A 24,177-nucleotide genomic window follows, 5' to 3' on the forward strand; every position below is an offset into this window, starting at 1 on the left:
GGCGCTGTCGAACCCCTTTCCTGCTGTTTCCCTTGGCAAAATTCTCGTAACTGAGCAATAAACAGGGGTCTAGAGTCTATATGACGAGGGTGTACTCCTGGTGGATCTGCCGCTGGATCCCCTTGTGGTCTATGTGGAGCAATTTCATTCATAAATTGATTAAACATCGTTAGTGTCATTTTATGTCTACATATATCTTCCCCATCTTGCCAAGTCGCTTCATGTGTGTCTAGTAATTGTGTCACGAATCTACAGAATGCGGCAGGTTTTGCTACGGGATCAGGAGCATTCTGTATTAATGCCATAAGAGTGTCAGCCGACCAAGGTGTCCATGTCCTCAGAACGACTTGTCGAGTCACTGTAGGTGGCTGTCCTGCTTGACCCGCATTTGGATTATTTACTTGTATTACCCTAGTCCGACTATGGACTGGAGCTAGGGGCTCTGGTCTTTGAGCGCCGCAATGTACACATTCCTGTGCCCAGTCTGTGTTCTGGGTACCGCATACTCGGCATACCCATCCTCTTCCTCTTAAGGAAGGATAAAGTTTTGGTCTTTCATTACCTGGTGTGGTAGTGTTATAAGGAGGTGGAGTATCTCCCGTATTTACCCTATCGCCGGGAGCAGAAGGAAGACTTTTGTGTCGGACCTTCATATCCCATCCACCCTTTTCCTGACAATACTCCCATCCCTCCTCTTTAGCCCTGTTGGAAACCTTAATTAAACATTGTATTTGTGATACCCATCTGTTCTGCAATATCTCTCCCTGTCTGTCTTTCTTTATTTCTTCCCAACCTTCTACACTTAATCCATTTTCTCCATCCATTCCAAATTTCTTGAGAATCCTATTTGTGCCCTGTGCCTTATCCTTCCCATACAACATTGTAATTATGTCTTTAACAGCATAACATTTCTGAGATTCCTCCTGGGGTTTACCATGTGTCTGGCCCATTTTGACAGTCCTGCCTAGGTGGCGTTTGGATCACTTACTAAGTGTCTCGTTGCCTTCTCCTCCTAGGGTGCCAAAATACTAAAAAACCTCTCCTATATGAGATCGAATTACTTTATATGCTAGCCAACTGACAAATATTATGACCAGACTGACAGCTACAACATATACAAGCATTCCCTTTTGGTGGCCAAACACATATGACTAGGTCTCCGGGACTTTGTGGAGACCTTATCCCTTCCCATTACCATGGAATCTCTCAGCATTCGTTTCTTATTCCTGCTTTATTGAGGCAGTCAGGACTTATACTTTCAACCCGTTTTTAGGCTCATGAATCAAAAAGCGTATATCAAACTTAAGTGTCGGACCCCCAAAGTACTCTTACGAGTTAAGGGCGCATTCCGTTACCCATTGGGATGATATATGTTTCAATTCACACCATACAAACAGAGCTTATCTCATTCACAACAGACAGATGACAAGTAGACAGACAAGAAACAACGGTAACATAAGCCAAAATATTAAGTTCAAGACCCGCTTACTACAGAGGTTGGTGTTTACCTGAAGAACAATTCAGACAGATCAGGTGGGCACAAATCTAAGAAGCACAGAGTTTATAAGAAAATAAAGCTTTTCTTACCTGCGCAGGATTTGTCTGTGGTTCTTTGATGTGCCCAGCCTCTTTGTTCCGTCCTTATGTTCGTTCGCCTCTTGTAGTTTCTTCAGCGAGTCCCTTGTTCGCGGCGCCAGAAATGTTAGGTGTGACCTCAACAAGTCACCTATTTGTCAGGTTATGTTACCGTTTCCCAATTGTTAGTTAGAGTTCTTATCTGAGCAAAGAGACACAGAAGTATTCAGTATTTCTGCTCAGAAGTCCGTCGTTAACTCTAACTGTCTCTGACTGACTGTGTCTCTGAGGCTTGTTTATTACATCTTTTATAGACAGAAAAGGGCAAACATCAGCAAATGTAAAAAAAAACAACATTTTCAAAGTAAAGACAATTCTCCGGGTGTTATCAGCTGATAAGACAATCTTCTGGGCGTAGACTGCTTTTTAGGGCTGATGCGGCCTCTCCTTATGCGTACGTGACTAAAGATGATGAATCCTTATTTTACAGAGAGAAATACAAGTAATTAGTAAGACATAAGGTCAACCATTTTGTTTCAACATATACCTTAATCCTTACAAACTACAAAATCTCAACATACTCTTAGCCCTTGTACACACGGTCGGAGAATCCGTCGGAATGTGTCCTATCGGACCGTGTTGTCGGATATTACGACTGTGTGTGGTCTGCATCGGACTGATTCCGTCGGAATATCCGTCGGACCCAATTTTCCAACTTGTCGGAAATATTTTCCGACCAACTGGTTCGATCGGACATATTCCGATCATGTGTAGAGAATTTTAATTGGACCAAGTGCCACGCATGCTCAGATCAAATTCCTACATCAAAGCTATTAGCTACTAGCCTGAACGTAGTCCCATCGTAACGAAATTACGTCATGACGTTCTGAATGATCGGATTTTTCGACAACTTAGTCCGACCGTGTGTATGCAACAGTTTCGGAACAAAATCCGACGGACAGAATCCGACGGACAGAATCGATTGGTTGTCGAAATGTCCGACCGTGTGTACAAGGGCTAAGAAGACATTAACATACCCCTCAACTTGTAGGAACAAAGACAACCACTAGGGTCTATGTACACCAGCCTCAAGCAGACCTTCAGTCATTTTTTCAATGTTCCATTGAAATGTTCCATTGAAATATTCAATTTTTTCAATGTTCCACTAATAAATCTTCTGCCCTTGTCGTTGTTTTAACTTTGGATGGTAAAAGATTTTTTTTTCTGCCAGTAAATACCATATACAGCCCACTTCCCATGTCTTGTCTGGTAAACAGCCTAGGGTTATGACATCAAGCACAGCTCCCTCTAACTCTCATGAGAGTTTGCCAGGAAGGGAGGGGGGATGAGTCATAAGAGGGCCAATGAGAGCTGCAGGGCTGCAGAGCTGGAGGTGTACCTCTGTGTGTCTGTGTAAATCCAGGAAGTGAACAAGCAGCAGCTTCAGCTGCCCACAGTTAAAATGACTGCAGCCAGACTCAATGGAGGGAGATTTCTGCAGCATATTTGGCAAGTACAGAATCGCAGTATATATAAAATAATATGCAAAGTGATTGGAGGGAAGCTTCAGAATGGCAAAGAATTTTTTATTACAAATCATGACATGAAAGGAGGTCAACTGCAGGTAAAAAAAAGGTCAAAAAAGCATGTCAGAAGGAGGCGAACAGGAAGTCAGATGAAGCCAACTGATGGTCAATGCACATGTGAAGACATGGAACTCAGGAACATCTTAAATCTGATTTCAACTGCAGGCTAGATGCACCCGAAAGCAAGCTACACTTGTCCATCGACACAATTATCTGAAATGGCCTTTATCTGCTCTTAGAGATTGATCCCAATGATTATAAAATGATTAGTAGGCTATTCATATCAGGAATGTGAAGAAGACACTGGTTGGGTCATATCACTCTCAACAGCTCATGTCCTTGAGGAACTACAATGTCTCAACATGCTCTGCAAACAGCAACACATTCTAAAAAAATATTACCATACCCCTCAACTTAAAGCGGGAGTCCGCCGTTTTTTTTTTTTTTTAAAAGCCAGCAGCTACAAATACAGCAGCTGCTGACTTTTAAAATAAGGACACTTACCCGCCCAGCGCGCCCGCGATGTCGGCACCCGAAGCCGGTCTCTCGATCGTCACTCGGGTGCTGCCGCCGCCATCTTGGGTATGGGAATCAGGAAGTGGAGCCTTTCAGCTTCATTTCCCGGTTCCCTACTGCGCATGCGCGAATCGTGCTGCACAATAAGGATGGACCCGCTGCCTCTGGGATCTGTGTGGGAGCAGCGGGGGACTTTCGGAAAGGGGCGTAGATCTACGCCCCTTTCCGCAGAGAGCTATCCCAGAAGTGGGTGCAGTTACCTGGATTATCCAAGTAACTGCACCCCCCTCCCCCCTGAAAGGTGCCGATCGTGGCGCCGGAGGGGGGGAGGATTCCAATGAGCGGAAGGTCCACTTTAGGGTGGACCTCCGCTTTAAGGGAACAAGGATCACCACTGGGGTCTGTGTTCACCAGCATTTGCTTAGTTAAAGAGGAGGGCCGGTTAAAATAAAATAAAAATAAAAAGTCAGCAGCTGCAAACACTGCAGTTGCTGACTTAATAAACACACTTACCTGTCCAGGGCGCCCGCGATGTCGGCCGCCCGAGGCCGACCCGTCCCTCGGCTCTCGGGTCCCGGCGCCGCCATTCCCTGTAAGGGAAACAGGCAGTGGAGCCTTATGGCTTCACTGCCCGTTTCCTACTGCGCATGCGCGAGTCCCGTAGCTACTGCGCATGCGCGAGTCCCGCAGCGCTTTCCGAATGGGACGCGCTGTGTTCTGGAACACACAGTTCCCAGAACACAGCGCGACTCATTACCCAGAAGACGCCGCGACGAAGACAGAAGACAGAAGATCTCCGCGGAGGAGGAAGAGGAAGATTAGGATAAAGTGCCTAGCAACAGGCATTTCTGGTAAGTAAAAAAAAAAATTTTTTTTCATTTTTTTTTTTTAGATTTTTTTCTAATTTTTAAAATGTTTTTGTTTTTCAGGGTGGCCCTCCACTTTAAGAACTCGTTTTTACTTCATTCAATGACAAGAGGTCAACTGCAGGTCAAAAAAGAATGTCAGAAGAAGGTCAACAGCAGGTAAAAAGGAGGTCACAATCATGTCAGAAGAAGTTTAGCTGCATGTCAAAAGAATCTTTGAAGCATGTCAGAAGAAGGTCAACAGCTGGTCAGAAGGAGTCAGAGTCGAGAGAAGGTCATCGACCATATGAAATCATCCAGATGGATCTCAGAAAAGTCTCATAACTGATCTCAACTGCAGGTAAAATACACCTGAAAGCAAGCTGCCCTTGCCCATTGACACAATTAGCTGAGGGGAATTTTATCTGCTCTCAGCAAGTGAATCCAAGGATATTGCAATGATTTTCCAGCTTTGCATATCAGGAATGTGAAGAGGGACACTGCTTGGGGCAAATCAACGTTATCAGCTCGGGGAAATGCAAAGCCTCAGCATACTCTGCCAACAAAAAAAACAAATAGGAAGATATTGCCTACCCCTCGACTTATAGGAAAGAAGATAGCCTTTATGGCATGGGTGTCCAACTGGACAACAGTGGCCTGGACAACCAGGGTCTTATCACCTTCATCAGCTCCTATTTTCGAGGAACGACAAAGTCTAAGCATGCTCCAAAAATAATAACAAACACAAAGATGACATTACGATACACCTCAACGTATAGGTAAGAAGACCAATTTTAGGGTCCGTGTACAAAGGCTTTTGTTTGGTTAAAGTGGAACTTCACTAACACCCCTTTCACACCAGGGCGTTTTGCAGGCGCTATAGCGTTAGAAATAGCGCCTGCAATCCGCCCTAAAGAAGCTGCACCATTGTGTGTAGTGTGAAAGCCCCGAGGGCAGTCACACTACAGCGGTGCGCTGGCAGGACGTTAGAAAAAAGTCCTGCCAGCAGCTTCTTTGGAGCGGTGAAGGAGTGGCGTGTTTACCGCTCCTCCACCGCTGCTCCCCATTGAAATCAATGGGGCAGCGCTGTAATGCCGCCGGCAAAACGCCGCTATTGCGGCGTATTGCTGGCGGTTTTAACCCTTTTGCGGCCGATAGCGGGGGGTAAAAGTGCCCCGCTAGCGTCCGAAATGCGCCACAAATCCGGCGGTAAAACGCTGCTATCTTTAGCGGCGTTTTACCGCCGGATTTGCGGTGCATTTCGGCCGCTAGCGGGGCACTTTTACCCCCCGCTATCGGCCGCAAAAGGGTTAAAACCGCCGGCAATACGCCGCAAAGGGCGGTGTGGTGTGAAAGGGGTCTTAGAGTTGCCACCTCACCCCTTTAAACCCAAACACATATGAATTACACAGGTTCTGAAGCTAATTTAATGCAGGTAAGGCACCAAGTGAGTTTAATTAATACCTTAATCAGCCGCAGAACCTGTGTAAGTATTATGTGTTTGCAGGGGTCAAGTCCTGGGGAAAAAAGTGTGGGAACTCCCACCCAAGATCCCCTCCCCCACCAAAAAAAGAAATAATGATATACTCATATGCACGAACGCTTCAAAAGTGGTATTTTTCATCCAATTTTTGTATTGTGTGTATGAAGCTTAACTGTTAGGCCGCGTACACACGAGAGGATTGTCCGCCCAACTAAGTCCGTCCGACAATCCGACAGACAGTCTGTCCTACTTTTGAATGAACGGACTTGACCACACACGATGAACAGACAGTCCGCTGAAAAAGTCCGCTGAAGCCCACACACGAGCGGATTGTCCGCTGAAACACGTTTCAGCGGACCAAGTCCGTCAGACAGTCCGCCCGTGTGTACGCGGCCTTAGTACGTAAAAAAAAGACAATCCTCAATAAACATAAATACGGTAATTCTCTGAATAATCAGCATTCATTCCATTGTGCTTCCATGCAAATGTGAACATCATGTTCTGATCTTTATTGGGGAATGTCATTTTGTATATAGAGTGTTTATGTGGTGAGTTTACACTTTTCGTTGAGAGTTTGGATAACACAGGGTTAAAAGGAAAGGTCATAAATGAACTGAACATTATCTGGACAGAATGCTTGGGGAGATAGTGATGTGTTCCTGCTTAGGAGATGTATGTTAGCTTGGAGGGGCTGCAAACTCTGCAGGGGCTCCAACGCACATTCCTGCTATTCCAACCGTTCACATATTTTCACATAAACTTCCCTCCTGGCATTAAACTTTGCCAGGTATTGTGCCCAGCTTACCACCCCAAACTGATGTTCCTCCCTCAGCTCACCTCTCTTCCTGCAAGGGAAGCACGGATTAAGGAATGTAATGACATAAGGAGTGCTGGGCATGACAGTGTGTATGAGGGACTCACGGGGTTAAATTGGTTGGGTGGAGCTGATAACAAAAGGTTGGCAGGAAGCAGGCTCAGCGAAGGGGAGGAGCCATATAAAAGGGAGGGGTGGGGCCTTAAGGGATCATTCGGATCCCAGCGTGACACAGAGGAGGCAGTTTTTCGCTGCTCCTCTGTCATGGCCGACCTGGACGGAATCTTTGCGCGGCTGCGACGGGCGGCGGAAGTGCACGGTGCGGACTGGCTGCGGGACCGCGTGGGGGACCTGGCGGACGGCGCTGAGGATGTCGGCGGGACAAGTGAGGTGCCGCTGCGCGCGCGGAGGTCTTGGCCTCCGGCGCGTTTTTCTCCAGGGCCTACACCTCGGCCACCTCGTGACTCCCGGAGCCCGGGGGAGGACCGTTCGGTCCCCCCGGCGAAACGACCGGTACTTGGCTCTCCCTGGTCCGGGCGGTCGTTACGCCGCCGACCGGAGGGGGGCGGGGCTTCGCGGCCGCATGGCGCTGGCTCTGGGCAGGGACGGGACCCGGAAGAGGGGGGGGGGTGCGGGGGGGGGGGGGCTCTGGGTCTTGCCATATTGGGGGGGAGCACAGGGGGAGGGAACCGCGGCCTGGGGTCTCAGGTGTGGGGACCCGTGCGGTGGGGGGATGGGGGGTGGCACGGGGGGTCACATCTCCAAGGTGGGGGTGGGCGGGTCGAAGGGGGCCACCAAGGTGCCTGGCAGGGCTGGTCTCGGACGCCAGCATGCTGGGGGTGGTTGGGGGCAGCGGACTTTGCAGGCTGCTCCAGATCACGAGGACCGGGAGGATCACTATGCGCACAGGGGGATGGCGGCGTCCCCGGTGCACGCTGGGGAGGACGGGTCAGCGAGTGAGATGTCCCAGGAAGAGGAGTTTTCCACCGCAGCTCCTGGACCGGTGTAGGTCGGCGGGGCCAGGTAAGTCGCGCGATTCAACGTTGCTGACGGAAGCCTTGCGGGGTTTGCTGGGGGTGGAACAAGGGGGTTCGGGGGCCCCGGTATCCCAGGATGGCAAGGGGGGGGCTTCCGTAGGTCCGTCGGCGGGGGCGGGCATGTTGCCTCGGGGGGGCCCTCGGGTCAGCTGCAGGCACTTTTGGAGGGGCTGCAGGCCCTGGTGGGTAGGTTTGCAGGGGGTTCGGGGGCGCCACAAGTGGGTCCCTGGCTGGCTCAGGGGGTGGGGGCCGCGCCGGTGATAGACGCCCCGACCGCTGTGGCTTCGGGGGGAGTGGACGTGGGGACTGGGGGCTCGAGGGTTCCCCCGGTGGCCGCGGAAACTGGGGCGCAGGCCGATGTGGTTAGGATCGCGGATGCTGCTCGGTGCGAAGTCTATGTTTGCTTCGAGGGCCCGTTGGGGGCGCATCTGAAGCAGGAGGTGCGGGATAAGATCGGCAAGGGTGAGTATGTGGAGATTTTCTCTTTGCTTCCCCTCGAGAAGTTTAACTTGGATAGGGTCAAGCCGGACAGTTCCAAGAAGGACGACGAGGAGAAGCGTAGGTATCGGCTGATCCTGCGCACTTTTGCGAATTGGCTTCAGGCGTTCGCTATCTTGGCTAGCGTGATAGGGGAGAAGAACCCTGAGCACTGCTCGGCGTTGTTCTGTTATATGGACGCGATTGGTGAGGCTTATCGGTTGTATGGGGGGGTGGTGTGGCTGCGCTATGACGAACAGTTTAGGCAGAGAAAGGCGGTGCGGGCGGAACTGCGCTGGGACCACAAGGACATAAGCCTCTGGATGAGGCTTATGTCTGCGGCGCGGACGCCTACTCCGTTTCTTCAGGGCGGGGCCGGGAGTGTGTCGTCCTCAGGGCTGCCGGCCGGAAAGAAGTGGGGGGTGTGCTGGCCCTTTAATGAAGGGGCGTGTAAATTCGGGGGCGCGTGCCGATTCAAGCACGAGTGCTCCGGCTGCGGCGGCAACCACGCCCTGTCCCGCTGTTTCAAAAAGGGTAAGCATGCCGGCGATGCTGCTCACAAAAGGGATGAACCTGGGAAGGATGCTTCCTTTCCTAAGTAGGTATCCGGATGGTGAGGCGGCGCGGGGGTTGATTTCGGGTTTTCGGGACGGTTTCAGGATTCCTTGTTCATTGGCGGGGGTGCCGCCGGTGGCTCGGAACTTGCGATCGGCTTTGGATCACCCGGGGGTGGTCGACGCAAAGTTGGGCAAGGAGGTGGCGTTGGGCCGGATGGGCGGGCCTTTCGAAGTGCAACCGTGGGGAGACCTGGTGGTTTCCCCGCTGGGTGTAGTTCCTAAGAAGGAGCCGGGGAAGTTTTGCTTGATTCATCATCTGTCTTTTCCTAAAGGGGGGTCGGTCAACGACTTCATTGACCCTGATGCGTGTACGGTCTCCTACACGTCTTTTGATGCGGCGGTTCGATGGGTCAGGCGGTATGGTCGCGGGGCTCTTATGGCCAAGGCGGATGTGGAATCGGCGTTTCGATTGCTACCGGTCCACCTGGACAGCTTCCGGCTGTTGGGGTGCCATTGGCGGTGCAAGTTCTATGTGGATATGTGCCTGCCCATGGGTTGTTCCATCTCCTGCGCCTATTTTGAGGCGTTTAGCTCGTTTTTGGAATGGGTGGTGAGAGACGTTTCGGGCCTGGAGTCAGTCATCCACTATTTGGACGACTTTCTGTGCGTGGGCCCGCCTGCCTCCAGTGTGTGTGCGATTCTTCTGTCCACGTTGCAGCACATTGCGGGCAGGTTCAGGGTGCCGTTGGCGGGGGACAAGACGGAAGGCCCGGTTACGGAATTGAGTTTTTTGGGGATAGTGATTGATTCGAAGGCAATGGAGTGTCGATTGCCGGAGAATAAATTACTGGATCTGCAAACAGAATTGGCGGGGATGCAGGGACGGCAGAAGGTTCAGTTGAGGGCCCTGCAGTCTCTGCTGGGCAAGCTGAATTTCGCTTGCCGGATCATCCCTATGGGACGGGTGTTCTGCCGACGGCTGTCGGCGGCCACTGCCGGGGTGACTGGGCCTAACCATTTTGTGCGTCTACGGAAGGAACACAGGGAAGACTTGCGGGCGTGGCATGAATTTTTGGCCTCGTATAACGGGCGGGCCATGTGGATGTCGGGGCCAGTGAGCAATTTCGATGTGGAGTTGGTCACTGACGCGGCTGGGTCTGCGGGTTATGGGGCATATTTTCGGGGACGGTGGAGTGCTGAACCTTGGCCGCGCTCGTGGGAGGTTGTTGGGCAATTTGGTTCTTCTCAAATTATTCCCGGTGGTGTTGGCTTTGGAACTGTGGGGGGAGTATTTTCGTAATTTGAAGTTGCGCATCAATTGCGACAACATGGGGGTGATTCAGGTCATCAATCGGATGACTGCTTCCTCACCCCCGGTCATCCGGCTGCTGCGGCAACTGGTGTTTCGGTGTTTGAGGCTCAATGTTTACGTTTATGCAGTACACATACCTGGGGTGGAGAATTCCTTGGCTGACTCGCTCTCTCGTTTTCAGTGGGACAAGTTCCGGCAGCTGGCGCCGGGAGCGGAGGAGTCGGGGGCGCCTTGCCCCGGGTGGATGTGGGAGCTCCCCTTGGAGTCGCCACAGGTTGGTTAAAAAGGTCACTGAGTGAGTCCACGTGGTCAGCCTATTCTAGGGTGTGGGCGGAATGGTGGGCGTTACTGCGGGAGGTTGGCGTGGTTGGTCGGGGCTCCGACCAGCGCTGATTGGTTTTGTATTGGGTGGCTCGGAACATCGAAATGGGACTGTCGCCTGCGTCGATTGAACGGAAGTTGGCGGGGTTGGCTTTTTTGTTTAAGATGTGGGGGGAGCCGGACGGGACGAAGGATTTTTGGGTGCGGCAAACTTTGAAGGGGTATAGGAAGGATCGGAAAGGTTGGGATGCGCGCCGGCCGGTGTCGTTTGATAATTTGGTGGCGATTTGTTCTCGGCTGGTGGACATTTGTTCATCCGCTTACGAGGCCGTTCTGTTCACGGCGGCTTTTTCTTTAGCGTTCTATGGGGCGTTTAGGATTGGGGAGTTGGTGTGTCGCTCGAAACGGGTTGCTGGGGGGTTGTTGGATCAGGATATACAGGTGGCTGCTGATCGGGTGAGTATACGGTTGCGGAGGTCCAAGACTGACCAACGGGGCAGGGGAGTGGTGGTTACACTGCTCGCCTTGCCGGGCTCGGCTGTGTGCCCGGTGGCGGCGGTACGGGCTTTTCGTGCGGTGCGGCCAGCGGGGTCGGCCCCCTTTTTGTTGCATGCGGAGGGCTCTTTTCTCTCCAGGTTTCAATTTGTGTCGGTTTTTCGGCGGTGCCTGCGGGGGTTGGGTTGGATGATCCGGAATACGCGTCGCATTTTTTCCGGATCGGGGCGGCCACGGAGGCTGCCCGATGTGGGCTGGATGAGGCGGTTGTTCGCCGGATTGGACGGTGGGAGTCTAGGAGGTTCCGTTCCTATGTCCGGCCGCAGTTGATCCTGGGGTGAATAGGGGTGCGGCTGGGAGTGTTTGAGGTGGGGGTTGGGGAAGTACAGGGTTTGTGGTGTATTACGTTGATTGTTGTGTTATTTCTTCTGTTTTTTCATTCCAGATGGAGGTTCCTCACGCCTCGTTTGGATCCTGGGGCATTCGTATGTGTGCTGGGGGGCCAGGAGAGGTGATTCTCGGCCGGCAGGCAGGCAATTGGGAATTCCCAGGCGGGAGGCTAGGTTGATGTGGTTGGGTTTCCCGGGCATGCGGTGGGAGCGCGTTATGAGGGAGGTTGAGCGCTTTGCGTTGAGGGACAGGCCCCCGGATGTGTTGGTTATTCACGCCGGGGGCAACGACCTGGGTTTTACGGAAGGTGAAGGACATTTTAGCGGACATTAAGGCGGATGTTTTGCGCTTGCGAGTCCTTTTCCCGGGTACCATTTTGGTATGGTCAGACATTGTAGCCAGAACGGTGTGGCGGTGGGCTAGGTCATTGGTAAGCATTGAAAAAAACAGGATCAGGGTGAATAAAGTGGTTGGGAGGTTTGTGGTGCAAAACGGTGGCATTGTGGTGCGGCATCGGGAGTTGGAGGTGAACGTTGGTCTTTATCTTCGGAAGGATGGCGTTCACCTCTCGGACGTAGGTATCGACCTTTGGTCGTTGGGTTTGCAGGAGGGCATACAGAAGGCTCTTCGGGTGTGGGGTGGCCCTCAAGGTTGAGGTGGTCACCCTTTTGGGCTGTGGCGGTGTGTTTCTGGTGGTTTCTGACGGTAGACAGTTACTCAGAAGGGATCTGAGGGTGTGGGGGGCTCATCAAACGATCGGCCCCTCTGGGTATTCCTGAACGTTGGATGGAATACGGTTATGTTCACTGGCGGAAGTTGTCTCCGACTGGTCACAGGTGGAGGCCTTTGGGAAGTTGGTCAGGTGTACCGCAGTGAGTTGGTATTGGCTTAAGTGGGGTCACCGTCAGAGATCACCAGAATGGGCATTTAATGTTATTTAATGTTGTTTAACTAGTTGCTGACCGCCGGCCGTCAAATGACGGCCAGGCGGCGCAGCTATTGTGGCGGGAGGCCGTCATATGACGGCCTCCCGTTTAAACAGGGATGCGCGCGATCGTGCGCGCGCATCCCTGTTTCTTCGGTGGCGGCGTGTCACGGAGACACCGCTCGCCACCGAAGGGGGTGAACAGCCATTCGTTATGGCTGTTTACCACGTGATCGGCCGTGATGAAGTCACGGCCGATCACAGATGGTCACACCCCCTACGTGCACGGCGCATGCGCGCGATCGCGAGCGCGCTGCGCGTGCACGTCGGTGGCGACGTGTTCCCCGGGAACACTGCTCATCACGACACTGGTAAACAGCCATTGGCTGGCTGTTTACCCACGTGATCGGCTGTGATCCTTTCACAGCCGATCACTAAAATGTAAACAAACCGCGGTAACGGGATGTTACCGGGTTCTCCTCCTCACACACCGATCGTGTGTGAGGAGGAGATTGCGGTAACATCTCGTTACCGCATACAGTGTACACCAAACATACTGATTGCCCCCCCCCCAATAAAGAGGACCTGTCACCACCCCTCATAGTACCTGTCAATCACAGTCCATCAGAGTACCTGTCACAGCCCATCAGAGTACCTGAGTACCTGTCACAGCCCATCAGAGTACCCGAGTACCTGTCACAGCCCATCAGAGTACCCGAGTACCTGTCACAGCCCATCAGAGTACCCGAGTACCTGTCCCAGCCCATCAGAGTACCCGAGTACCTGTCCCAGCCCATCAGAGTACCCGAGTACCTGTCCCAGCCCATCAGAGTACCCGAGTACCTGTCCCAGCCCATCAGAGTACCCGAGTACCTGTCCCAGCCCATCAGAGTACCCGAGTACCTGTCCCAGCCCATCAGAGTACCCGAGTACCTGTCCCAGCCCATCTGAGTACCCGAGTACCTGTCCCAGCCCATCTGAGTACCCGAGTACCTGTCCCAGCCCATCTGAGTACCCGAGTACCTGTCACAGTTCATCTGAGTACCCGAGTACCTGTCCCGGCCCATCAGAGTACCCGAGTACCTGTCCCGGCACATCAGAGTACCCGAGTACCTGTCACGGCACATCAGAGTACCCGAGTACCTGTCACGGCACATCAGAGTACCCGAGTACCTGTCACGGCCCATCAGGGTACCCGAGTACCTGTCACGGCCCATCAGGATACCCGAGTACCTGTCACAGTCCATTAGAGTACCGAGTACCTGTCACAGTCCATTAGAGTACCGAGTACCTGTCACAGTCCATTAGAGTACCGAGTACCTGTCACAGTCCATTAGAGTACCGAGTACCTGTCACAGCCCATCTGAGTACCCGAGTACCTGTCACAGTTCATCTGAGTACCTGTCACCGCCCTTCAGAGTACCCAAATACCAGTCACCAAACCATCAGAGTACCTGTCACCAGGCCATCAGAGTACCTGAGTACTTGTCACCAGGCCATCAGAGTACCCGAGTACCTGTCACCATGCCTTCAGATTACCCGAGTACCTGTCACCAGGCCATCAGAGTACCCGAGTACCTGTCACCAGGCCATCAGAGTACCCGAGTACCTGTCACCAGGCCATCAGAGTACCCGAGTACCTGTCACCAGGCCATCAGAGTACCCGAGTACCTGTCACCAGGCCATCAGAGTACCCGAGTACCTGTCACCAGGCCATCAGAGTACCCGAGTACCTGTCACCAGGCCATCAGAGTACTCGAGTACCTGTCACCAGGCCATCAGAGTACCCGAGTACCTGTCACCAGGCAATCAGAGTACCCGAGTACCTGTTCCAGTCCATCTGAGTACCCGAGTACCTGTCACAGTCCACCTGAGTACCCGAGTACCTATCTCCAGCCCATCAGAGTACCCGAGTACCTATTTGCAGCCCATGTCTCATAGAATATACGTTGGGGTGTTTACTTTCCAAAATGGGGTCATTTTGTGGGTAATTTCACTGTCCTGGTGGTCCAGGACCTTCAAAAGTGTGATGGGTAGGAATGAAATAAGATGTGTCATTTATGCTCCTAGAACGCCTGAACGTACTACTTCAATGTTTGGCCCATCTATGTGGCCAGGCTGTGTAAAAGTCCTACACATGTGGTATCGCCATACTCGGGAGGAGTAGCAGAATGTATTTTGGGGTGTAATTTTTGCTATATACATGTTATGTGTTAGAAATATCTTATAAATTGACAATTTTGTGTAAAAAAAAAATGCGTTTTAATTTTTTTCCACATATTCCAAAAACTTCTGGAAAAAAATGAACCGTTCAAAAGACTCATTATGCCTCACAGATTATACGTTGGGGTGTTTGCTTTCCAAAATGGGGTAATTTTATGGGAAATTCCATTGTGCTGGTACTCCAGGGCCTTCAAAAGTGTAATAGGTGGTTGAGAAATGAGATGCGTAATTTTTGCTCATAGAACGTCTGAAGGTACTACATCAATGTTAGTGCTCTGTATGTGGCCAGGCTGTGTAAAAGTCTCACACACGTGGTATCGCCGTACTCGGGAAGAGTAGCAGAATGTATTTTGGGGTGTAATTTTTGCTATATACATGCTATGTGTTAGAAATATCTTATAAATTGACAATTTTGTGTAAAAAAAAATGCGTTTTAATTTTTTTCCACATATTCCAAAAACTTCTGGAAAAAAATTAACCATTCAAAAGACTCATTATGCCTCACAGATTATACGTTGGGGTGTTAGCTTTCCAAAATGGGGTGATTTTATGGGAAATTCCATTGTCCTGGTACTCCAGGGCCTTCAAAAGTGTAATAGGTGGTTGAGAAATGAGATGCGTCATTTTTGCTCGTAGAACGTCTGAAGGTACTACATCGATGTTGGTGCTCTGTATGTGGCCAGGCTGTGTAAAAGTCTCACACATGTGGTATCGCCGTACTCGGGAAGAGTAGCAGAATGTATTTTGGGGGGTAATTTGTTGTATACATATGCTGTGTGTGAGAAATAACCTGATAATATGACAATTTAGTAAAAAAAAATAAAAAAAAATAAAAAATCTTCATTTTGCAAAGAATTGTGGGAAAAAATGACAACTTAAAAAAACTCACCATGCTACTTACTTAATACCTTGGGATGTCTACTTTGTAAAAAGGGGTCATTTGGGGGGTATTTGTACTTTCCTGACTAGTTAGAGTCTCAAGAAATGAGATACACCTGATGTACTGAAGGCCTCATCAGAAGTGATCAATTTTCAGTGATTGGCACCATAGTTTGTAGACTCTATAACTTTCACAAAGACCAAATAATATATACTAATGTGGGTTATTTTTACCAAAGATATGTAGCAGTATAAATTTTGGCCAAAATTTATGAAGAAAAATTACTAATTAGCAAAAATTTATGACAGAAACGAAGAAAAAGGCATTTTTTTCACAAAATTTACGTTTTATTTTATTTATAGCACAAAAAATAAAAAACCCACTAGTGATTAAATACCACTAAAAGAAAGCTCTATTTGTGTGGAAAAAAGGACGCAAGTTTCATATGGATACTGTGTTGGATGACTGAGTAATTGTCATTCAAAGTGTGAGAGCGCTGAAAGCTGAAAATTGGTCTGGTCAGGAAGGGGGTGTAACTGCACTGTATTGAGGTGGTTAATGTTAATAAAGTTATTTATATTTATATATTTATATAGATTTATATATTTATATATTTTCATATTTACAAGTTATTGGAGTGAATTTTTGAGTTATGTTTAATAAAGGCTGTTGTGGCCAGTTTACTCCAACCTATGGTGTGGTCTCGTTTCTAATAGGGGAAGGTATTGGTAAGGGATAATATCAGGGGAACATTCAGACTACACTAGTCATGTCCTGTGAGCAGAATAGCTGTGCTCCTCCTCTGGGTTCTCTCATATGGCACTGAAGATAGAGGAGGGGGGATTCAGCGGGACACACAGAGCAAGTATGCAGGAGACTGGGGGGGGGGATGAGGAGACAGAAAATCAGGAGGGGCCGGCGGGGAGGAGCGCATCACGAGAGGTCTGACTAAATACAATCTCTTAGCAGCAGGGATCTGATCTACCCGTCAGCTAGCTGTGATTGACAGGTAGATCGAAGCAGAAGCTATCATGGGCCCCCTACTGGCAATGCCTGAATGGTCAGGTGTGCGGCACTTACTATTGCAAGCTGTGTCGGTAGCTGCTGGTGTAGCACCTGCCACACATCTCGCATACTTCAAAGTCTTGCCGGACACGGCTGCTAAGGGGAACTGAGTTCCTGTTGTGAAAAAAGTACAGGAACTCCGTTCCCATGCGTTCCCGCAGGACTTGAGCCCTGTGTGTTTGGTTTTAAAGGGATGAGGTGGCAACTCTAACTTCACTGCATCGGAGCACCACAAACCAAAAATGCTGTTTAATTCATTTTTAATATTAAAAGCAAACTTACCCATCCATGCTTCATTTTGCTAGCAAATCACATTGAAAAACACCTCCTAGCATTTATGGCTGTAGCCATCTTGAGTAATGGCAGATGATTCATGTTGCAATTACTTCCTGGAATCCATCAGCCCGTAGCTCAGGCATGCAGGAGAGTGTGCTTAGCTGAGAAACATTCAGAAGACTCCTGGGATGGATGACAATATTCGCCTAGGCATGGGAACCAGGAAGTAACTGAGGAAACGTAAAAAAAAAAAAATTACAAAATACATCACAAAATAGTCAGTGTTGACTGAGAGGGAGTGTATCCAAAAAAAACTGTCAATGACAATCAACACTGCGCTAACCCCAAAAATTACATACAAAAAAGCTGCTAACACAATCACAAGGATATACAGTAGTGAAGAAAATTCCAAATGTTAAATTATAGTGTAGCGCTATATAAAATATGATTAAACCACTTAGTGATGTGACAATAATATATAAGTATCAAAATTGCATGACATACAAGAGTGCTTGCCCAAACTGCCCAGCAATTGCATAAATAATGAAAAAATTATAATGAACCCAAAAAATGTGAAAACAGTCCAAAAAATCTGTTATTCGATTAAATCCAATCCACACGTGAGAGGGAAAAAGCCATCCACCTTCGTCCTATGAAGACCACATGCAGGCACCCTGTGGCATATCCATCACCAAATAAGATGTAGGCTTACCAGATAGAATGGATCCAAACGAATATACATTCGAAGGATCAATCAAACTTCAGAATACTCTCATATAGAGTTGTCCAACATAAAAAGGCTCTCCTGGGAATTCTCAATCAAGTATTCAAACGATGGGAAAATCTTCCACTTTAAACCTCAACGCCCATTGTAGAACTCATACAGGAAGAAAAATGAGGGCCACAATAGTGTAAATCCGTTTTAAAAAATTTAATAAAATAAGTAATGAACTTACATGAATCCAAATGAATAAAGCGCTTTTATCATAAAAAGATGACGTCTTTTGAGGACGAAACGCGTCGGGACTCCTACTGCAGCTCTGTTTTTATGATAAAAGCGCTTTATTCATTTGGATTCATGTAAGTTCATTACTTATTTTATTAAATTTTTTAAAACGGATTTACACTATTGTGGCCCTCATTTTTCTTCCTGTATGAGTTCTACAATGGGCGTTGAGGTTTAAAGTGGAAGATTTTCCCATCGTTTGAATACTTGATTGAGAATTCCCAGGAGAGCCTTTTTATGTTGGACAACTCTATATGAGAGTATTCTGAAGTTTGATTGATCCTTCGAATGTATATTCGTTTGGATCCATTCTATCTGGTAAGCCTACATCTTATTTGGTGATGGATATGCCACAGGGTGCCTGCATGTGGTCTTCATAGGACGAAGGTGGATGGCTTTTTCCCTCTCACGTGTGGATTGGATTTAATCGAATAACAGATTTTTTGGACTGTTTTCACATTTTTTGGGTTCATTATAATTTTTTCATTATTTATGCAATTGCTGGGCAGTTTGGGCAAGCACTCTTGTATGTCATGCAATTTTGATACTTATATATTATTGTCACATCACTAAGTGGTTTAATCATATTTTATATAGCGCTACACTATAATTTAACATTTGACTGAGAGGGAGGTTCCACTTTAAAAACTGCTTTTTTCTTCATGCAAGTAAATGAGAATGCAAAAATAGCTGGTTGATGCACATTAGAAAGGTAATTAGGCAGGTCAAAAGGAGGTAAAAAATTATGTCAGAAGGAGGTGAACAGCAGGTCAAAACTATGTCAGGAGGAGGGTCAACAGCAGGTCGGAAGGAGGTGAACAAAAAGTCAATGCACATGTGAAGGCGCTCAGACGGAGCTCAGAAGCATCCCAAAACTGGTCTAAACATACAGAAAAAGCAAGCTACACTTGCCCATTGTCACAAGTCTCGAAGACACAGTGTCACACACTTGAGCAATTCCAGCTGAGTACATTACTACTTGGCCCTGTGTTGTACTTAAAGAGATCATCACACAACGGCTGCCTGGGGCATCTTCAAAGGAAGACTTTGGGCCGGGGGACTGGTTGCACAGATGAAGGGAGCCTCCCAAAGCAAGAATTCTTTCTACACATTATTCTTCATCCCCTATGAGTTAACGAGAATTTAATTTTAAAGTCCATCTTTTGAAAAAAAAAATACCCTTGCCCCCCACGGCAAGGGTATATTTTTTTCAAAAGATGGACTTTAAAGTTGAGTGTGGTTGTAATTCCACTGCTTCCTGATGCCCCCCATTGGTCAGGGAAGCCACCCATAAGATAAATGGACCTTAATGTTTATCTAAACCCAAGAATGGCAAATGTATATATTTCAAAGTAACAACCCTTAGATGTGGTGGCTGTATTCATTTTCTGTTTTCTGAGAGGGAATGTCGAGGGTGGCAGGGATAAGACTTTTAACCACTTCGCGCCCAGGCCAATTCTGACATTTCTCTCCTACATGTAAAATTCCTTATTTTTTTGATAGAAAATTACATAGAACCCCCAAACATTATATATGTTTTTTTAGCAAAGACCCTAGAGAATACAATGGCACTTGTTGCAACTTTTTATCTCGCACGGTATTTGCGCAGCAATTTTTCGAACACGTTTTTTTCAGAAAAAAAAAATGTTTCATGCTTAAAAAAAAAAACAGTAAAGTTAGCCCAATTTTTTTGCATAATGTGAAAGAGGAGGATACGCCGAGTAAATAGATACCCAACATGTCACGCTTCAAAATTGCACGCGCTCCTGGAATGGCGCCAAACTTTGGAATTTAAAAATCCCCATAGGCGACGCTTTAATTTTTTTTACTGGTTACATATTTTGGGTTACAGAGGAGGTCTAGAGCTAGAATTATTGCTTTCGCTCTAACGTTCGCGGCGATACCTTACATGTGTGGTTTGAACACCGTTTTCATATGTGGGCGGGACTTACGTATGCGTTCGCTTCTGTGTGCGAGCTCACGGGGACAGGGGCGCTTTCAATTTTTTTTTTTTTTTATTGTTAATTTTATTTTTAGTTTTACACTTAAAAAAATAAATAAAAAATTGATGACTTTTATTCCTATTACAAGGAATGTAAACATCCCTTGCAATAGGAATATGGCATGATTGGACATATTTACAGTGAGATATGGGGTCAATAAGACCCCATATCTCACCTCTAGGCTGGGAAGAATAAAAAAAACCAAAAAAACGATCCTGGCTTCCTAGCCAGATCGGCGCCGTTAATTTGAATACAGAGGCCGGGCGTAACGTCATAACATCGCGCCCGGCCTCCGAACAATCATAGACACTCCGGGGACGATCTAGTCCGCCGGAAATCTCTATGGTAACTTGCTGGGGCCGGCGGATCCTGTGACCGACTCACCGATGTAAACGGTGAGTCAGTAGAAGCACCGGAGGGCGGCAGGAGGGGGGGGGCGTCCCCTCCCGCCGCCCGTAAGAACGATCAAGCGGCGGAACAGCCGCTATGATCATTCTTATGGTGCAGGGAATCGCCGGTGGAAAACGGCAATATCTGAATGATGTCTGTGGCCTCAGGCATCATTTAGATATAACCACTGAAAGCCCATGACGTCAATAGACGTAGTATGGGCGCCAAAGTGGCTAAAGAAAATTACACACAGGTGGGACTTTATATGAGCCGTGACCATCCAGTACACCGGTCTCCATCCCTGATAATTTGGTAAGGAGGGGGAAAAGGGGGGGCAAAGGGGGGCATCAAGGGACTTTATATGAAACACGACACTTAGGGTAGATTAAATCAATCAATATAGTAAAATTAATTGATTGGCAACACAAAAGGAGGTAGTACAATAGATATCATTAATAGTAGATCAATATGTAATTAGCAGAATTAAAAGGCATGATAATAGCATAGCACAATAAAATGTATAGTACAGTAGCATTGTTACACATGATTAAAATGAACCAGCAGTACACTCCAAAGTGTATATATAGTAATAACCGATAAAAATGTATTGATGATTTAAACAGATCAAACCCATAGTAGAATCATGATTACTGGGGCATAGCATCCAATGGTAAAAGCTTGACGCGTTTCGTGGATTATTTCCACTCATCAGGAGCAGCTATACAATGGGGGTACCTGTGATAGATAATGAATTAATAATCAATGGTAATTGATTATAATAGGAAGAGAGGGAACATAAACAATGGTCCTAGCAACTCTTACCTATGGGTAGTAAGTGGTATACATAGATAATGGTAGTGGTGGTATGGATCGGGTGAGAATAAATCCCTCAAGTAGCTGAGATAACATCCAAGACCGGCAAGCAGGCCAAGTGGTAGAGTGGATAACGCATGTGGATGGGGGTCACCCTGCCAGAACAAGGGGATAAGACTTGTTCTAGGAGGGGACATTTTGGGGTGTGTGCTAGGAATGGAGATTTGGGGGGATTTGTGTGTGGGAGCGATGCTGCATATTGTACTTATTGGAGACTGATTTTATACAAGGAAGCAATGCCCTGCTGGACTCCATGCATGCTCTATATACAGTATCTCACAAAGTGAGTTCACCTCTCACATTTTTGTAAATATTTTCTTCGATCTTTTCATGTGACAACACTGAAGAAATGACACTTGTCTACAATGTAAAGTAGTGAGTGTACAGCTTGTATAACAGTGTAAATTTGTTGTCCCCTCAAAATAACTCAACACACAGCCATTAATGTCTAAACCGCTGTAAACAAAAGTGAGTACACCCCTTAGTGAAAATTTCAAAATTGGGGCCAATAAGCCATTTTTCCTCTCCGATGTCATGTGACTCGTTAGTGTTACAAGGTCTCAGGTGTGAATGGGGAGCGGGTGTGTTAAATTTGGTGTTATCGCTCTCAATCTCTCATACTGGTCACATGGCACCTCGATGCCCCTGACGACATTCGATTGGACGAAACGCTGCGTAGGGTGGAGCCTCTGACGTCATTAGGCTGTTACATGTCGACCGTGGCCATCTTTGTAGCTGAAACGAGTGCTATCTATTACAGACTGCTGCTTTTGACAAGCCTGTTTTTATTTGCTAAAATGTGAGAACCTTGGCTGTTTTTAAATAAATGTGTTCCTGGTTTTAAAGTATTACACCAAGAGGAGTTGCTTTCCTGTATTCTATGCATGCACCTTTGAATATCCATTTGGTGAGACTACAAGACCTAGCCATCTATGATCCAAATGAAGTGGTTTCATGGCGCTGTGGATCTATCATGCTTGTTTGACCACCTGTAATTCAGTGGTCCACTCTCTTTGGTAAGAGGCCCGGCGTGTTGATGTTTCCGTGGAGGATACGTACGTGCTCACCTATTTGTGTCTCTGTCTACACCGTGGGTGGTTCCAGTTTTTTCCCTCAACAAGGACTTTATCCTAAAAACTATGGACTTATACTTTTATTGTTATGCTATTAGCGCTGCGTACACTTATCTTTTATGCTTTTTATTGTCACCATACAATTTATGTAAACTGTTTTATTAGTACTAGCGCAGTGATTAATCTTGAATTTATTATTATAAGCTTGCAGCTAAGTACAACTTACAAAGGCAAGTTTACAACCTCTTTAATACAACTTTTTTTTATTTGCCCCTAGTTGGGCTTTAATGACAGGTTCTCTTTAAATTGTGTTTTTCTTCTCTCTGATGAGAAGGAAGGAAATACTACTCTCTGCCTTCCCAGTGGAGCATCAAAGCAGCTAAATAGAAATTTTTTACGGTCGTGAATCATATATAAAGAATGACTTTCATGATTCATGTTTTAACTTGGCACAATCTCACTAATACTTTGTATTTTTATTTTTGGCAAAGGTATCCAACCACGCTCTCAACAAGACATCCCGAAAACAACACCCCATACGATAAATAAATACATTTTACAGTTCCCCTGTGTTGACTTAAACAAAGACAACATATTGTTGGTTGGAGGCTCCACCACAACGTGCGTAGGTCTTTGCGCATTCATACTACCTTCACCTCGCCTCCCCCAGGGTTGTGAAAGTGACTTCCGTTGGCCGTGTGTAGCTGAGTCACTCCTTCCACCCTCAATTTGCCCTTTTTCTGCAGTATTAAGTCTTGCTTTAATAGTTCAGTGGCCAAAGTGAAATACGAGCTTGAGCCAAGAACCATAAATCACCAGTCTTTGAACTTGCTTGGGCCTAAATTTGCGCTTAATGGCATTGCCGTCTAACCTTGGTTCAGCTTGTGGTTTTGGCATGAAGCTGATTATTCTTTTTTTTTTTCCCCCCGACGCAAACCTTCCAGGACAGCGTGGAAAGCTAAGTGCTAAATTAAGTTAATGAAAACTCATTTTCCAGAAAATCTTTAGAAAGAGGGGCTTAAAGTACATTGACAATGGGTTATTGAATTGTTTGTTATTTATGGCCCCTAACTCATAGCGGGGCTCATTGGGGGTAAGAGTTCTTGGCCTGACCAAAAAAGAGACAAAATAAAGCCCCAGCTTAAAATGGTTGTAAAGTCAGAAGGTTTTATTTATCTTAATGCATTGTATTACACAACACAACACAACAGCAGCCACTCCAGCACCCCCTACTTACCTGAGCCCAATGTCTCTCCAGTGATGTCTATGAATACCTCAGTCATCTGGAACTCTCTGCCTGATTGTCTGAGACACAGCAGCAGCCCCATTCAGGGGCGTCACTAGGGTTGATGTCACCTGGTGCAGTAAAACATGATATCACCTCCCCCCCGGGAATGGATGGAACAGGGATGGAATTAGGGAAATGGATGGAGCCGGGATGGAATTAGGGAAATGGATAGAGCCTGCATGGAATTAGAGGTATGGATGGAGCAGGGATGAAATCTAGGGCATGGATGGAGCCGGGATGGAATCAGGGGAATGGATGGAGCTGGGATGTTATCAAGGGTGGGGGGAGCTGGAATGGGATTGGCGGATAGATGGAGCCAGGATGGGATCAGGGGAATGGAGCCAGGGTGGGATCGGGTGGTAGATGAAGCCGAGATGGGATCGGGGTTCTGAATGGAGCTGGGATGGGATGGGGGTGGTGGATAGAGTTGGGATAGGATCGGGGGGATCAAAGGAGCTGGGATGGGATGGGGGAGTGGATGGAGCAGGGATCGGATTGAGGGGGGAAGGATGGAGATGAGATGGGGTGAATGGAGCAGGGGTGGGATGGGGGGGGGGGGGTGGATGGAGCAGGGAAGGGATCGGGGGGGTGGATGGAGCTGGGATGGGATCTTTGATTTTCGGAGGTGGGGGTTAGAGGATATGTACTAGGGGGTGCTTTGGGAGGGGAGTGGAATTGTGCTTGGGGGGGGATACACATCAAATCTGCCCCCCTCCTTTTAGCACAAGTCATTTCTAATCCAAAACAAAGCACCCCCTAGTACATAC

The sequence above is a fragment of the Lithobates pipiens genome, unplaced genomic scaffold (assembly GCF_037356315.1).
Source record: "Lithobates pipiens isolate NorthernLeopardFrog02 unplaced genomic scaffold, aLitPip1_a1.2 Scaffold_23, whole genome shotgun sequence".
Taxonomy (NCBI): domain Eukaryota; kingdom Metazoa; phylum Chordata; class Amphibia; order Anura; family Ranidae; genus Lithobates; species Lithobates pipiens.